Genomic DNA, 18,947 nt, shown 5'->3' with positions numbered 1-18,947 from the left:
AGGAGATAGATAGATAGATAGATAGATAGATAGATAGATAGATAGATAGATAGATAGGAGATAGATAGATAGATAGGAGATAGATAGATAGGAGATAGATAGATAGATAGATAGATAGATAGATAGATAGATAGGAGATAGATAGATAGATAGATAGATAGATAGATAGATAGATAGATAGGAGATAGATAGAAGATAGATAGATAGATAGATAGATAGATAGATAGATAGGAGATAGATAGATAGGAGATAGATAGATAGGAGATAGATAGATAGATAGATAGGAGATAGATAGATAGATAGATAGATAGATAGATAGATAGATAGGAGATAGATAGATAGATAGGAGACAGATAGATAGATAGATAGAAGATAAATAGATAGATAGGAGATAGATAGATAGATAGATAGATAGATAGGAGATAGGAGATAGATAGATAGATAGATAGGAGATAGGAGATAGATAGGAGATAGATAGATAGATAGGAGATAGATAGGAGATAGATAGATAGATAGATAGGAGATAGATAGATAGATAGATAGATAGATAGGAGATAGATAGATAGATAGATAGATAGATAGATAGATAGATAGATAGATAGATAGGAGATAGGAGATAGATAGGAGATAGATAGATAGATAGGAGATAGATAGGAGATAGATAGATAGATAGATAGATAGATAGATAGGAGATAGATAGATAGATAGATAGATAGATAGATAGATAGATAGATAGGAGATAGATAGATAGGAGATAGATAGATAGGAGATAGATAGATAGATAGATAGATAGGAGATAGATAGAAGATAGATAGATAGATAGATAGATAGATAGATAGGAGATAGATAGATAGATAGATAGGAGATAGATAGATAGATAGATAGATAGATAGATAGATAGATAGATAGATAGATAGGAGATAGATAGAAGATAGATAGATAGATAGATAGATAGATAGGAGATAGATAGATAGATAGATAGGAGATAGATAGATAGGAGATAGATGATATATACATAGACAGATAGGTAGATCCTATAATGTACGTTGAGTCTCGGTGTGACCATCAGGTCAGCAAGTAAAAATCCTCCTTCAGACTTCCATTTCCTTCTCCCTCGTCTCCTCCTGGGAATAGAAGAACATTTGCAGCTTCCTATCTTCTGTGCAGTAAGAGATCCACCGCAAGGTCAGAAATGGATGAAGTGATAGAATAAAAGCGTGTAAAGTGCTTTGATGGCAAAAGGTTATACAAGCATGAACATCGGCCGGGCCCTCCTGGTCGGTGGCAGACATGGCTTTGATGTGTGATTTAATAGCCAATCCTTCCATCCCCCCAGACCGTGTGTGTGTGTGTGTGGGGGGGGGGGGGGGGGGGGGGGGGAGGGTTGTAAATGTTGAAACTAAAAGTGAGATTTGAAGATCCCGTCTGTGTCCGTCCGGAGCCGTCTCCTCTCTACAATCCGAGCTTTACCGGGTGCCACTTGGAATTCTGGGATATAGCCTATTACCTAGACTATTACCTAGGCTGAATCCCGGAATTCCAGGTGGTCTCGGGGCACTCTCCTCCATGAATGTTCGTGAATGTTCAAGTTCGATCGAACCAAGGATTTCCCGAGGTTCGGTCAACCCTAATAGTGAGGATGACATGTCTACATACATGGTGGCACATCTACATACATGGTGGCACCTCTATATACATGGTGGCACATCTATATACATGGTGGCACCTCTATATACATGGTGGCACATCTATATACATGGTGGCACATCTACATACATGGTGGCACCTCTATATATATGGTGGCACATCTACATACATGGTGGCACATCTACATACATGGTGGCACCTCTATATACATGGTGGCACATCTACATACATGGTGACACATACATGGTGGCACATCTACATACATGGCCGCACATCTATATACATGGCGACAACTACATACATGGCCGCACATCTATATACATGGCGACAACTACATGCATGGTGGAACCTCTATATAGATGATGGCACATCTACATACATGGTGGCACCTCTATATACATGGTGGCACATCTACATACATGGTGGCACCTCTATATACATGGCAGCACGTCTACATACATAGAGGCATGTCTATAAACATGGCGGCACCTTTACATACAGTACATGGCCGCACATCTATATACATGGCCGCACATCTATATACATGGCCGCACATCTATATACATGGCCGCACATCTACATACATGGCCGCATATCTATATACATGGCCGCACATCTACATACATGGCCGCACATCTACATACATGGCCGCACATCTATATACATGGCGACAACTACATACATGGTGGCACATTTTCTTCTTGTGCAGCAGCCCAGCTCCATCCCAGCACGCCCAGTGTAACAATATCGCCTCTTCATGCACCATGCGCCGGCACCAATAAGGTACTAAAACATTTTGTTCATCTAGAGCTTATGGTTCATTGGCTTTAAGGATTTGGTGGAGGATAAAACATCTATTTTACTGTGAGAAGAACTGTGCACAACTCCAGGTTACTTGGAAGGTGCGGCAGATCCCACCAACGTGAAGCTTTCTATAGACTCGTACTGATCATATGTCCCCAGTCACCGGATTTGAGGACAGCATGTAGATTGCGGTATGATGTCTTCCATATGACACAGTTAGCGTGATGTCCTAATCTTACAGGCAGCTCGCTTTCACTTCTCTTTCGCTTCCATCGCTGAGTTAATCAGCTGCCAGCACAAACCTGACTTTTTTCTTCTTACTTTTGAATGGCTTTTTTAATTACTCACAGAGGGACTCTTAAAGTGATTATTTACTGCCAGAGACTCCTCTCTATGAGTAGCCCACTCCGCGCCTTACTCTGAATACTAGTAGATTTTTGCAGTCGTTTATAATTAAGCGGTAGGGAATCAAGTCTCAGAGATTGTTTTCATCTTGTGTCCTTTCTTATTTTTTTATGGACAGGGATGCGGCTTGTCTTCTCTTAGAAGTAAAACAATCGCGTTGTGAAATCTGTACCGGGAAGGTTGTTTGAGGCAATGTGTGACCACCATTTCTACAACTGTACATCGCGGCTATCACAGGGCCTTGGTTGGCCCCATCCCCTTTGCCATTCTGGGCTGGATTCTCCTCTCTACATTACCAGCATCCCAGGAGGGATATCTGGCTATTCCCGTGTTCACACCCGAGGCTTCACACATGACTTTTTACTGAACCATGGGCCAAGGAAATAATGGAGAAGAGAAAACAGTAAAATGATTAAAGGGACCAAGCAGCATGATTGTTCTGATGAAGACCTAGATGCCCTGACCAGCTCCCCTATCATATATGCTGTTTCTTCCTCCATAGCTTTTAATACAGCATGCGAGATATTCAGAGCGCCATGAACCTGGCATGGAGGTGGAGTCCAGGCTGTGACTAGTCGCCACTCCGCTCTGTGAGGGGGGATTGAATGGAAAAGAGGTTTCTAATGGTCTGTGTGTGACACCTGTGTACCGCAGCTCGGAGCTTTAGCAGCAATTATTCTGTTTGGTTTAAGAAATAAAGGGGTAGAATGTGATTACTCCCAAAGGGAATTCAATAGCACAAACATCTTTAATGGACAAATATTAAAAAAAAAAAAAAAAAACTTCAGAAAATTCTGAGCCTGTATATGTAGTACCGAATCAGTAATGTGGTGACATATGTGGAATATACAAGCCAATATTCAATATATATACATATATATATATATATATATATATGAAAACTTCTATAAAAACTGCAAAAAATGCCCACTCCTCAAACATATCCACATACGTGTATATGTATTCATCCAGTAACAAGAGGCCAGTAAAGCAAAAGGTGTAGAACAAGTATACAATACCCAGGACAAATCTGTAGCCTGTGATAATATCCAAAATTAGGATAAACAACAAAACCACAGGAGCGGATATATGTGAGGGGCAGGGAGGTTTGGGAACCAATACAAAGTCACTATGCTCAGGATGGTAACAGTCTGGCACCATAATGATTGCTCCACCTTCATATTAAATAGGAAGCTCACAGACTTCTATAGATGTGTCCATCCTCAACTTTCCCTTAGATAAGATATTTTTTTCCGCTAAAAAGCCATTTAACACATTATCAGGACTCAGAGGATCTCGTTTAGATAACAATCTCTGTGTCTCCTCTCGCAGATACATTGTTTACACTTAGTGAGAGAAGGTCATGACCTCACGTTGGTTTGATAAGCCGGTAATCTCATGACATGGATCACCACATATTTTGGTTTTAGAGACAAGGTGAGAATGGACACTTCTGCGTCTACACAACCAGGGGAAGGTTACATGATCCTGATGTCATCAGTTCTAACAACTAGTTATCAAATCAACAATTGTTTGAAGTGACATGAAGAAGGAGCTGCGGCTCCAGGTTGCAGTGTTGCATTGTGTTATTTTCACTTATTTTTATATAATTTTGTAACTATTCTTCCTGTCACAGATTCTCTGGCACCTCACGAGGCAAACAGCTTGACTATAGATATGATACTTGTTTGAATCATCTGTTGTTGTTGTTTTGTAAATCATATCACAATTTGAAGCTTTTGCAGCAGCTACCTGGAGCTAAGTGCTAAGCTCCTTCTATCAATCTATGGGAAAGTGACTAAATCTGGTAAGTTTCCATTTGTAGGAAAATAATTAAACCCAAAATTAAGGGATAAAAAGACTTAATTGGACATGTTAGAAGGTTTGATTGATGGGCGTCCAGACCACCACCAATCATTCGATAGAGCTAGGAGAAGCGCTTGGCTAAACGCTTCACTCTGCTGCCTGATGCCTTTATTCTTGGTTTATCGCCTTCAATATACGTCTATAGGGACAGAGGTTGCAGTGAGCCAGGGAGTGAAGTGCTTAGCCACGTGCTTCTCCCAGCTCTATCTAATGATCAGTGGTGGTCGGAACATTAAGATCCCAACTAATGAAAACTTTTTTAAAAGTGTTTATAGGTCATATCCAACATTATTTAAAGTGATATGGAGACGTTAAGGAAGGATCATTGCTTGTCAATGTATAGATACGGTTCTATGCACCCTGCATTATTCTCTTATAGATCGGGTATTTATGTTTTATACCAGATAAAATAATCGGGTTACACATAAAGACTTCCATTACTCTGTAGAATAGAGGGAATGAATCAATTTAGAGAAAACCTGTCACATTCTCCCATTACGGTACAGTCGGCTGCTTCCAGCGCTGGATGTATATTTATCATGAAGGTCCTTGGTGAATTGTGTCAATTAAAAAAACAAAAAAGTATCCGGCCCGGGTCCCGTCATTGTGCACCGGGTCTATTGTGCCTCGGAAATTTACTGCTAATTATCAAGTTTGTTGCAACTTACTTACATTTCAACTCTTAAAATTAGATTCTCTAAAGTGCAACTGGCATTTGGAGAAGATTCTACTAGAACTTAATTAAATTGCTAACAAGAGTGAATACAAATCTGGCAAACACGCTTCTAATTAAGTCGCAGGAACTCGCACATTAATTGACAAAGAAAAAAAACTTGTTAACAGGATACTTCTTAAGATGACGATAGTACGTTGTGTGAGAACATAAATGGTCATGTTTAACATCTCATTGATGAAGGTATTAAGGAGACATTATCCGCCATTAAAAACCAGTAATATGCGCCCATTAGCCATTAATGCAAACCAATATGCATTCCAGCCGCCTCGAGAAAACCTGTCGGATTTAGGGCACGTCGGCACCTCGGATTCTCAGGAAGATTTCTCCAAGGAATTTGTGTATGTTCTTTACTGAAATCTACTCAAAATTACGTCCCATTACGTTCAATAGGAAATTGGTTCCATAGTTTACATGTTGCAGATTTCCAGAGTTTTTATGTGGATTCAACTTATAGATGGCAGCTAGGATGAGGATCAGCCCCAAAATATACCGCAGGGCGATCCACAGCGGATACCCAAGTGTTTAAGGAAGGTTTCTGAGGAAAAAATCCATTACATGAACTTTCATTATTATTATTATTATTATCATTATTATCATTATTATTATTATTATTTATTTTTAAAGTGCCCTGGATTCCGGAATGTTATACAAGTTATAAGGGTGAGAAACAGAACATTACAAAATCAAAATACACATTACATGAATAAGGTAAATGGCAGACTGGTTCATAGGGAGAGAGGAGCCTGCCCGCAAGAGCTTACATAAGGAGAGAGGAGCCTGCCCGCCAGGCATTACATAGGGAGAGAGGAGCCTGCCCACCAGGCCTTACATAGGGAGAGAGGAGCCTGCCTGCCAGGGATTACATAGGGAGAGAGGAGCCTGCCCGCCAGGCATTACATAGGGAGAGAGGAGCCTGCCCACCAGGCCTTACATAGGGAGAGAGGAGCCTGCCTGCCAGGGATTACATAGGGAGAGAGGAGCCTGCCTGCAAGAGCTTACATAGGGAGAGAGGAGCCTGCCCGCCAGGTATTACATAGGGAGAGAGAAGCCTGCCCGCCAGGTATTACATAGGGAGAGAGGAGCCTGCCCGCCAGGTATTACATAGGAAGAGAGGAGCCTGCCCGCCAGGTATTACATAGGGAGAGAGGAGCCTGCCCGCCAGGTATTACATAGGGAGAGAGGAGCCTGCCCGACAGGGCTTACATAGGGAGAGAGGAGCCTGCCCGCCAGGTATTACATAGGGAGAGAGGAGCCTGCCCGCCAGGTATTACATAGGGAGAGAGGAGCCTGCCCGCCAGGCCTTACATAAGGAGAGAGGAGCCTGCCCGCCAGGTATTACATAGGGAGAGAGGAGCCTGCCCGCCAGGTATTACATAGGGAGGGAGGAGCCTGCCCGCCAGGTATTACATAGGGAGAGAGGAGCCTGCCCGCCAGGTATTACATAGGGAGAGAGGAGCCTGCCCGCCAGGGCTTACATAGGGAGAGAGGAGCCTGCCGGCCAGGCCTTACATAGGGGGAGAGGAGCCTGCCGGCCAGGCCTTACATGGGGAGAGAGGAGCCTGCCCGCCAGGGCTTACATAGGACGAGAAAGCACCCTGCCCGCCAGGGATTACATAGGGAGAGAGGACCCTGCCCGCCAGGGATTACATAGGGAGAGAGGACCCTGCCCGCCAGGTATTACTGTACATAGGGAGAGAGGAGCCTGCCCACCAGGTATTATATAGGGAGAGAGGAGCCTGCCCGCCAGGTATTACATAGGGAGAGAGGAACCTGCCCACCAGGTATTACATAGGGAGAGAGGAGCCTGCCCGCCAGGTATTACATAGGGAGAGAGGAACCTGCCCACCAGGTATTACATAGGGAGAGAGGAGCCTGCCCGCCAGGTATTACATAGGGAGAGAGGAGCCTGCCCACCAGGTATTACATAGGGAGAGAGGACACTGCCCACCAGGTATTACATAGGGAGAAAGGAGCCTGCCAGTCAGGTATTACATAGGGAGAGAGGAGCCTGCCCACCAGGTATTACATAGGGAGAGAGGAGCCTGCCCACCAGGTATTACATAGGGAGAGAGGAGCCTGCCCGCCAGGTATTACATAGGGAGAGAGGAGCCTGCCCACCAGGTATTACATAGGGAGAGAGGAGCCTGCCCGCCAGGTATTACATAGGGAGAGAGGAGCCTGCCCGCCAGGTATTACATAGGGAGAGAGGAGACTGCCCGCCAGGTATTACATAGGGAGAGAGGAACCTGCCCACCAGGTATTACATAGGGAGAGAGGAGCCTGCCCCCCAGGGCTTACATAGGGAGAGAGGAGCCTGCCCGCCAGGGCTTACATAGGGAGAGAGGAGCCTGCCCGCCAGGTATTACATAGGGAGAGAGGAGCCTGCCCGCCAGGTATTACATAGGGAGAGAGGAGCCTGCCCGCCAGGTATTACATAGGGAGAGAGGAGCCTGCCCGCCAGGTATTACATAGGGAGAGAGGAGCCTGCCCGCCAGGGCTTACTTAGGGAGAGAGAAGCCTGCCCGCCAGGGGTTACATAGGGAGAGAGGAGCCTGCCCGCCAGGTATTACATAGGGAGAGAGGAGCCTGCCCGCCAGGGATCACATAGGGAGAGAGGAGGCTGCCCGCCAGGGATCACATAGGGAGAGAGGAGCCTGCCCGCCAGGTATTACATAGGGAGAGAGGAGCCTGCCCGCCAGGTATTACATAGGGAGAGAGGACCCTGCCTGCCAGGTGTTACATAGGGAGAGAGGAGCCTGCCCGCCAGGTATTACATAGGGAGAGAGGAGCCTGCCCGCTAGGTATTACATAGGGAGAGAGGAGCCTGCCCGCTAGGTATTACATAGGGAGAGAGGAGCCTGCCCGCCAGGTATTACATAGGGAGAGAGGGGCCTGCCCGCCAGGGCTTACATGGGGAGAGAGGAGCCTGCCCGCCAGGCCTTACATAGGGAGAGAGGAGCCTGCCCGCCAGGTATTACATAGGGAGAGAGGAGCCTGCCCGCCAGGGATTACATAGAGAGAGAGGAGCCTGCCCGCCAGGTATTACATAGGGAGAGAGGAGCCTGCCCACCAGGTATTACATAGGGAGAGAGGAGCCTGCCCACCAGGCCTTACATAGGGAGAGAGGAGCCTGCCCGCCAGGTATTACATAGGGAGAGAGGACCCTGCCCACCAGGTATTACATAGGGAGAGAGGAGCCTGCCCGCCAGGTATTACATAGGGAGAGAGGAGCCTGCCCACCAGGTATTACATAGGGAGAGAGGAGCCTGCCCGCCAGGTATTACATAGGGAGAGAGGAGCCTGCCCGCCAGGTATTACATAGGGAGAGAGGAGCCTGCCCGCCAGGTATTACATACGGAGAGAGGAGCCTGCCCGCCAGGCCTTACATAGGAAGAGAGGAGCCTGCCCGCCAGGTATTACATAGGGAGAGAGGAGCCTGCCCGCCAGGTATTACATAGGGAGAGAGGAGCCTGCCCGCCAGGTATTACATAAGGAGAGAGGACCCTGACCACCAGAGCTTACATAGGGAGAGAGGAGCCTGCCCGCCAGGTATTACATAGGGAGAGAGGAGCCTGCCCGCCAGGCCTTACATAGGGAGAGAGGAGCCTGCCCGCCAGGTATTACATAGGGAGAGAGGAGCCTGCCCGCCAGGTATTACATAGGGAGAGAGGAGCCTGCCCGCCAGGTATTACATAGGGAGAGAGGAGCCTGCCCGCCAGGTATTACATAAGGAGAGAGGACCCTGACCACCAGAGCTTACATAGGGAGAGAGGAGCCTGCCCGCCAGGTATTACATAGGGAGAGAGGAGCCTGCCCGCCAGGCCTTACATAGGGAGAGAGGAGCCTGCCCGCCAGGTATTACATAGGGAGAGAGGAGCCTGCCCGCCAGGTATTACATAGGGAGAGAGGAGCCTGCCCACCAGGTATTACATAGGGAGAGAGGAGCCTGCCCGCCAGGTATTACATAGGGAGAGAGGAACCTGCCCACCAGGTATTACATAGGGAGAGAGGAGCCTGCCCGCCAGGTATTACATAGGGAGAGAGGAGCCCGCCCGCCAGGCCTTACATAGGGAGAGAGGAGCCTGCCCGCCAGGTATTACATAGGGAGAGAGGAGCCTGCCCGCCAGGTATTACATAGGGAGAGAGGAGCCTGCCCGCCAGGTATTACATAGGGAGAGAGGAGCCTGCCCGCCAGGTATTACATAGGGAGAGAGGAGCCTGCCCGCCAGGTATAACATAGGGAGAGAGGAGCCTGCCCGCCAGGGATTACATAGGGAGAGAGGAGCCTGCCCACCAGGTATTACATAGGGAGAGAGGAGCCTGCCCGCCAGGTATTACATAGGGAGAGAGGAGCCTGCCCGCCAGGTATTACATAGGGAGAGAGGAGCCTGCCCGCCAGGTATTACATAGGGAGAGAGGAGCCTGCCCGCCAGGTATTACATAGGGAGAGAGGACCCTGCCCGCCAGGGATTACATAGGGAGAGAGGAGCCTGCCCGCCAGGTATTACATAGGGAGAGAGGAGCCTGCCCACCAGGGCTTACATAGGGAGAGAGGAGCCTGCCCGCCAGGTATTACATAGGGAGAGAGGAGCCTGCCCACCAGGGCTTACATAGGGAGAGAGGAGCCTGCCCACCAGGGCTTACATAGGGAGAGAGGAGCCTGCCCGCCAGGTATTACATAGGGAGAGAGGAGCCTGCCCACCAGGGCTTACATAGGGAGAGAGGAGCCTGCCCACCAGGTATTACACAGGGAGAGAGGAGCCTGCCCGCCATGGGTTACATAGGGAGAGAGGAGCCTGCCCGCCAGGTATTACATAGGGAGAGAGGAGCCTGCCCACCAGGTATTACATAGGGAGAGAGGAGCCTGCCCACCAGGTATTACACAGGGAGAGAGGAGCCTGCCCGCCAGGTATTACATAGGGAGAGAGGAGCCTGCCCGCCATGGGTTACATAGGGAGAGAGGAGCCTGCCCGCCAGGTATTACATAGGGAGACCTGACCACAAGGGCTTACAATCTACAAGGTAAGGAGAGAGAGATGGTAGGTAAGGCGCAGCTAGTCACAGTGTGGTGCAGAATTATTGTAGGTTGTTGCTTAGTCTATAGAGATAAGTTTAGGTGTCTATGGGGTGGATGTGTAAGGTACAAACAAGGGTGGAAAACAAAGGGAGGTCATTGTAGGATCAGAGGTTGTGTAAGGGACTGTAGCAGGGTATCAAGACGCCCACCTACTATGACATCCATGCGACCTTATAGTTTACATTAGCAGGGAATGTCATTCATTCATGTGTCATCCTAACATATATTTATTACTCTTAGAATCGCCAGCTTATCCCAATACAGTGGAAACGCGATGTGCATGCATGGTGTGCAGCAAAATGTGTGTGGTGCTTTGGTAAAGCTAGAATATTGTTGGATGTACCTATATATATGTGTATATACTTTACCCATACAGAAAGGGGATTTATGTTTAGTGAGGTGGGAAAGTGACATTGCCCTTCTCTACATGGGGCCAGCGCTGTCTGTGGGTCAGTGCCATTTATTTCACTGAGGCCCCAACTAGTGTAAAGGGAAGGACCTCAGGGTCAGCTTGGTCAGTGCACGCACCTGCAGTCTCCATATCTAAAGGGGATTTTAAGGTTCAAAGTCAATGGATCCAGAGAGCAAGAAGGACACCAATAGGGACAAATCTACATCGCCTGAGATATCTGTGCATTAATGAAGAGAGAGAGATTTACAAAGTTACATCACTGGGGACAAGTCCAAGATGGTAGACTGCGGAGAAATACAGCCCAGCTACCGACATCTGCCGGGACAACCATCAGTCACTCTCACCGTCTGTCATTCCTAAAGGAGGCTTCAATAGCTGTCGGTCCAACGTCCGTTCACCAACCAGTATCTCTCCCGCTTCCACCATACACACAAACATTTCACTTGGCTGAACTCTTATGTCTTCTGAGCTGAGAAAGAGAAGGAAAGCTGCTGCCAGACAGCTCAGGTGGCTTCTCATCTCCTCTAAAACAAGATGGTGCAACCCGTCTCATCCTTCCCATCCTTGATATTATGGGTGTTTGTTATCAAGACCGGCGCACTTGTTTGCTGGTCTTTAATTAGGCCCTGCACCCTTTCCCCCAGCAAAATTTAAGAGGCACACGCTGGCACCAATCTGGCCAGCCATGTGCCCAGGGAACCAAATCTAGACCTTGTCGTGCTCCCCTGAGCCCCCCGCCCATCGCGCAAGCAGGGGATACGGCAGGCGTACACCAGGGAAAAGGACGAATCTCTGTTTTCTCCCTGTCGTATGTGCCTGACGTAATTTTGATCAATTCCCCCATATAATATAGCAAAAAAGTCCAACAGCACCTGGGTTAGTAGAAAATGCCTCTTACGTTGTAGAAGACGGACGCACGCCAGAGGGTCTTCAATCCCAGTTAAAGACCATGAAACATCAAAGAAGAATTGTTCCGACAGCATCCAATAGTGAACAAAGTGGTGGATGTTTGGTGTTTGTTGCTTGAATAAACTACCACCACTTTGTTCACTATTAGATGCTGTCGGAACAATTCTTCTTTGACAATTCCCCCATATGTCTAGACAGAGTCCGAGGTCCATGCACACTTACATCTGCCGTTTCATTTATGTATATGGGGGCCTCAGTGTATTCAGAATTACCTTCACAAGTAAAGAGTGCCATGTTATTTTCCTGTCTCCTTTTTGGCTTTATTCACTATGGTGGTGCACCCTTGTAACACTGTCTCCCGGGAGCCGGATGTGCCCTTGTTCCCCTCTAACTGGCCTGGTATTTTAGGCTTGTAAGACATGATCCACACGCGTGAGGAGAGTTGGCCCCGCCTTCCTCCTACACCCCCCCCCCCTCGCCCACCATACATATCCCTATATACACAGGTAAGGTTTATTGTCTGATCCTCCCGCCGGCGAGTACAGAGCATTCGTCTTGTATTACAATAAATTAGTTATGTAATTATTTCAATTAAAAGAGAATAACCAAAAATAACTGTACACACCGACTGTTATTCAATCAAGTGAATAGGAATGAACCGGCTCTAACTCTATCATCATAGAAAGCTATTAGGTTTTGACAGTTTAATATACTGGAGCGAGCGATCAAACCCATTTCAATATTACTTCACATTAAAGAGCAGATTTCTGCTTTAAGTTATGCATGTCACTGCATGGCATCTATTCCATTCATTAATCTACGTTGGCTGGCTCTCATCGAGTCTCGTCGGAGGAGCGGCTACACATTACCGCTGATCTATGTTGTTGATTTGCAGGTACGAAGAGTCAATTGTTTCATTTTTAATATATCTCCACAACATTGCAATAAAAGGCATTAAAGACCCTCATAAATCTTTGGGCTCTTGACTTCACGCAGCTTCAATTAGCCGGTTATTGAGACGTAGACGTCACGCATAGACGCGCCGAATCAATCCCGACGTGGACGTCTAGCACTGAAGAAACTTTGTCAGAACCCTATTTAGTTGCATCAAGTCTACGTGAATTGTCTGCGAGAGTTATTTTATTGCGCGGAGAAGAGTTCTCCAGTATTTGCCTAATGATTTGCTGCAGTTGGCTGCCGGTTAAACATCGGGGAAATTGGTGGTATGAAAGGAATAACAACCACTTTAAGAATTTACGGCACTTGGTAGAAGCTCGGAGCATTCGGGCACGGAAAACATTTCCTGTAACAAATGTTTATTTCTCTCATATATCTGGCGGTGCATAATATTAATAAAGACGTTTGCAGGAAGCAGCGATACTTATGTTAATGCCAATATTTATCGCTTGATTTATAGATGATGCCACTAAAAGAGGCAAAAAGGTCTCGTACCTGGCCACATCCTCCTACATGGCAGCGGCTATTGTCAGTGCACTCGGTGTAAGGACAGTCTCAGGCGTGGCGAGCGCTCATCCAACCATCTGGGATCCCAGTTCACCGTTGTCCCGGAAAGTTGTTGTCATTTATTTATTTATTCTGCCAATACCAAAAAGATAAAAAAAAAATCACAAATTCTAAAGTTTAAATATTTGTTTAAAAATGTATTTTCAAAAGAAGTTGTTTTTAGTTATTTTTATTTTTTTTTTTTTTTTAAAACAAACAGAACTAGATTGGAAAATTTGTCAACTTTGAAATGTTGGTGTTGAGAATTACGCTAAAATAATGCTGTGAATTCTACATCATCCAGTGGATCAAAGTCACAATAGAGACCTGGGCCGGGGAATTGTAGGTAACATGTATACTAAGGAACCACTTGAAAACCTGAATACTTACTAAAAAAAGTAGTTTTTTCCCCAACCAACATCACTCCACTTATCCGGCTTATCCGGACACGGCATACAGAGACTTGTTGGCTTGAGAAGAGTTCAGGAGGATCGAAACGTTCCCTGTTATATATTTGTGGCTCTACTGTACATATTCTGGTTGAAACTTAGACAAATAGTCACCCTTTAATAAACTTTCACTTAAAGGGACAGTGTCATCAGAAAATAACTTTTCAAAAGAATTTTTGAGGACTTTTTTCTAATTTTCCATTTTTTAATCTATAGTATATAATAATCCTGATTTCTTGCAGTTTTCATTCTCACCACTGGGGCTAAAACTAAGCTGAGACTTCCTGTTGTGTCTGTGGTGATAAGAGGAGGCTGCAGTAAAGTGACCTGTACAGCATTGCAGCGTCATGTGACACCAGTAGATAGAGGAGACAATAGCAGCTCCCTGTGGAATGACCTCTTCACAGGTCACAGAGCGTGCTCACTAATGTCTCACATTTATCTCAAGGGGACAGAGTCTGTCTATTGTTGTCTCTGTCCATGAGCCTTGCCGTAAAGCATGTCACTAAATACAGTTAAGAACAGCCCAAATAAGATGGCCACCCCATAACAAAGTACAAATAGTGAAATAAAAAAAATTACAGTCAGAAAATAGAAACAGATTAGAATAAAAAAAACAACAAGTTTTAGTATCTGACTCTAATCAGTAACAGAAAATTAGGTGACATATTCAGAATAATAGGGGGGTTCAGTGAACTAAATAAACAAGTGCTATTTATGTGTCCCTGACCAGCATAGCCTCCCCACAGAAACTGCCCACATAGATGATGAGTGACACCTTATACCGCCTACCACTTCCATGCCAACACCTCCCTGCTTCCCTGCTGGCCTTTGCTCACCCTGTTCCATTGATGCCATGTCTTCTCAAAGATATTGATAACATTTTGTAATCTACATATAGGGGGGCATTTATTAAGTCCGGCGTGTTTTACTTAAAAATGCCCCCGCAGCTCCAGCGCTACGAGATTTATGTAGAGGCGGACTGCCTCTACATAAATCCTGTGCGCGCCAGTGCGCACCGCCGAAAACCTACGCCAGCTCAGGACTGGAGTAGGTTTTCGGCGTATATTTGGGCGGAACGGATGGTAAATCGCGCGGACTCTGAGTTCCGCCCACTACACGCCCCCTTTCCGCCCCCCTGGCGTACTCGGCGGAAAGTACCGATTTGCGAATATTTTATTCACAAATCGGCCATTTGCGTATAAAAAAATACGCAAATCGGCACTTTCCGCCGAAAATCATCCGTTCGCAGGATGATACATGTGGCCCATAGTGTACAAAAATGGTGGAACTATTAAACACATTTCTGTTTGTAAATCACTTAATTTACCAAACAAAAATCACTCCTTAATAGTGTTGAGCGAACCTGTCAAACTGTTCAGGATCGGCAACATTCTCCGAACCTGATTGCTCAGCATTTAAAGGGGTACTCCAGCGCTAATTTTATTCTTTCAAATCCGAAAGTGGCAGAGGTTTGTAATTCTATTGAAAAATCTTCAGTCTTCCAGTACTTATCAGCAGCTGTATGTCCTGCAGGAAGTGGTGTATTCTCTCCAGTCTGACACAGTGCTCTCTGCTGCCACCTCTGTCCATGTCAGGAACTGTCCAGAGCAGGAGAGGTTTTCTATGGGGATTTGCTGCTGCTGCTCTGGACAGTTCTACTCTGGACTAACTCCCATTGGAGAAAATAAAATGTATCTTTTGATATATATTATTTACAAAGAAGGCGGGCACATTTAAAATTTGGCATATCCCCGATGAGCTCGCGTGCGCGCGGGGTGGGGGGGAGGGGGAAAGATTGTAGGTACAGAGTCGCTTTAAATTTTAGCCCCCCCCCCCCTCCCAAGGGACTTTTATTATTACTGCACTGATCTCTCATATAGATCAGTGCAGTATACTTAATACATAACTGATTGATTAGATCAGTGCTATATTGCTCCGGGCTACTGCCGAGATCAGCGGGGATGGAGGACAAAAGACATTCAAATGCAGCTGTCAACTTTGACAGCTGCATTTAAATGGCTTAATTAGCCAGGTGGGGCGATCTCAATAGGGATGTCCCCCCTCTTCTGGTCTTTGATATATATGTCTGTAAAAAGCTCACAACTCATCTCACACCTGGACTTTAGAGTTTTGCTCATCTCTAGGGGACATAAACCAGGAAACATTTCTTACCTAAATGCCACTTTAAAATATCCCAATCTTTCTAAACAATTTCATTAGATAAGGTGTCCCTCTCGCTGTGTTTCCTGATAGAGCCGGATTTGAAGCGGTGACCGGGGTCTTTCTTCTGCCGTCCGTTATCCCCTTATCTCCCGTTTCCTGGTTATTACTGACATTAACTTGTAAACTTCCTTCTTTGATGATCCCATCGATCAGACAAAGGTCAGAACTTTCCTCACATAAACCGCTCCTTAAGAATATTACTCCGCACTAAAAAAAAATCATCCAATTTTTACCAATTTCTACATAATTAATTAAACCAATCTCTGGTCCATTACTTATCCATCGAGGAGGATGATCACTGGTTGCGTCAATGGAAGAATTTTCATCTATCGGTTTAAACTAAGTTTTGGTAAAAATATTTCTTCCACTGATGAAAACATAAACCTAAAAAAAGTTCTGAACTGATTTCATTGGTAAAAACAAGATTCATTGATAAAAGCGACTGACTGCTCTATAGATCCTCCCCGCAAGAACGATCCATATTTAGTGCTTTATTGATTGTTCTATTGACTTGTTTGTGAACGGCCACTGAGTGGATTTACGTCCATTATGCTCTTAGTAGAGCAATTTATTTATTTACTTTTTGATGTATTTTATTTATCAAATTTATTTAATTACTAATATTTGAATTTTTTTTTATTCATTGATTTATTTTAATGATTTTACTTAAATTTGTATCAATTTATTATTTTTAATTAGGATACTTAACACACAAACACCATATATATAGAATTTATTAATACTTAAATACAGCGCAGAAAGTGTGATGTCAGTAACCAAGACTTGATTATAGTCTTCTTAAAGGGAACCTGTCAGGCCGTGCACTCAGGGTGTCCATCAAGCGGGTCTGGGAGGGAGAAGGGTTCAGCGAGTGTGACTGCTTCGCCATTTCCTCCCCCGTGAATGGATAGTGCTAATTAACATATGACATGTGCATCAAAGTTGTTGTTTTTTCAGTGTACACGGAATCCCAGGCAGCACATGAGGACGGCGTCAGGAGGCTTCTCCTTGTCTATCAGTTACCAGGCCAATGTGTGGGGACACCAGGGACATTACAGGTTCCCTTTAAGTAAACACTTATTATTAGTATTGGAGCCCTCCAGCAGATCCAATATAAATTCAGGAGATTATTCTCCCATATTCACAGCAACGACATTTCAGTCCCTCTTAGGGACCTGTTTTAAATTGCTGGATAAAGGTCCCAAAGGGGACTGAAACATTGGAGCTCAGAATAAAGCGCTTATATTTACCCCTGAACTGCTGGAGAATCTTTCCTTTCCTTTCTTTCTTCATAATGTATAAATGCTGTGATGATGTAGGTGGAGGTCAGACCCCTGAAGAAGCCACAAACCTGAAACACAAGCCGGGCTCAATGCATTTGAATTCTTGCTGCCCTATTGATGCTTTCTGCAGTAAGTGAATGTGTGCTGAGGATCTGGGGTATTACAGCACTTTATCATAAGAACTCTCTCTCTGTTTCCTCCTGACTGTCTTTGAAAGGTTTTGCAGGTCGGGCGTCTTCACCAGGGGTCTTATTTCTGACATTTATAGGATCTTGATGCACTGTGACCCCCATCAGGTAATCTACCATCTGTAAATGGAGAAGTTGGAGCTATTCCTTGGATGTCAGCTATCTCCGGATGTAAGGAGCCTCATGTGAACCAGGAATGTTAAGACCTCTCAATGTTCTACTTACAATACAAATGGCTCCTGTTCTGGTACCATTCTCCTGTGTCGGCATGCACTCAGCCCAAGTGTCCCTAACCTGTGTGGCGGATGTTGAAGTTCTTAAGGACGTCTGCCACATATTTTCTGGTCTCCTCATTATCCCTTTCAGGGGAATGGTTCAGTGTTTGATGATGATCTGATAGATGTGCGTTACTTCTGGACCCGGCGTTCTATCTCTTTAATATATCAAACGTTCACATGGGCCGTAAAACTTTGAAACTGCTTTTGCATCTGAAGAACGTTTTCAGCGTGGAACATCCATCTGCTTTAGAGAATAATAAGATGGGACTTTTTGATGCAGTCTGGTCCTTGTTGGATACACACTGGGCCCAGAGAGGAGATTACGGTGGGTAGCCCTTGTATTTGACTCCTAAGCTTTGCCCCGTACAGTATGGTGTCTGACCATCCCCGCCACATTCCCTATCTTTTGTTCGCTGCTGTCTTTTATGTCTATTTTTAGCTAGGGGACTTCTTTCTATAAGATATATATGTATGGAATATATTATATGGATTCTATTCCCCCTCTTTTTCCGATTAAGGACATATTGACTTCTCTTGTTTGCTATTCTTGGCATTGCTAATGGTTACAGTACATTGGTTGCGTTGTGTTCTATATTTTGTTGTTAGACCATCTGCAAATTTTTAGGTTTCCTCACGCTGTGCAAATTCATTGGTCAAAGTTGTCACATACTTGGCCACGTTCCAGCGACGGCCCTCTCTGTGGTGTTGCGGTGATGGAGGTGGGCTGACAGCCTCATACACACCAGGCTGGCTGATACTACAGATAAGTAGCCTATCAGTGGCTTCAGCCGGGCCCTTTAGAGGAGCACCTGGCCAATCACAGGTGGCCCATCACTCCTCCAATCAGAGGAGGGAGATTTAATTGATACTCCATAGCTGCTAGTGATAGTTTTGGTTTGCCTGACTTCACCAGCGTTCCCTGTACTTGCTATTACTATATATCTGACCTCGGTTAGTGTTTCCTAATCCTGATTTTGTACCTCACTCTAAGGCTGGGTTCACACTATGTATATTTGAGGCTGTATTTGTGAGGCTGTATAGCAACCAAAACCAGGAGTGGATTGAAAACACAGAAAGGCTCTGTTCACATAATGTTGTAATTGAGTGGATGGCCGTCATTTAATGGCAAATTTTTGCTGTTATTTTAAAACAACGGCTGTTATA

The sequence above is a fragment of the Dendropsophus ebraccatus genome, chromosome 10 (genome assembly GCF_027789765.1).
Source record: "Dendropsophus ebraccatus isolate aDenEbr1 chromosome 10, aDenEbr1.pat, whole genome shotgun sequence".
NCBI classification, from domain to species: Eukaryota; Metazoa; Chordata; class Amphibia; order Anura; family Hylidae; genus Dendropsophus; species Dendropsophus ebraccatus.
Note: the sequence above shows the minus strand (reverse complement) of the source record.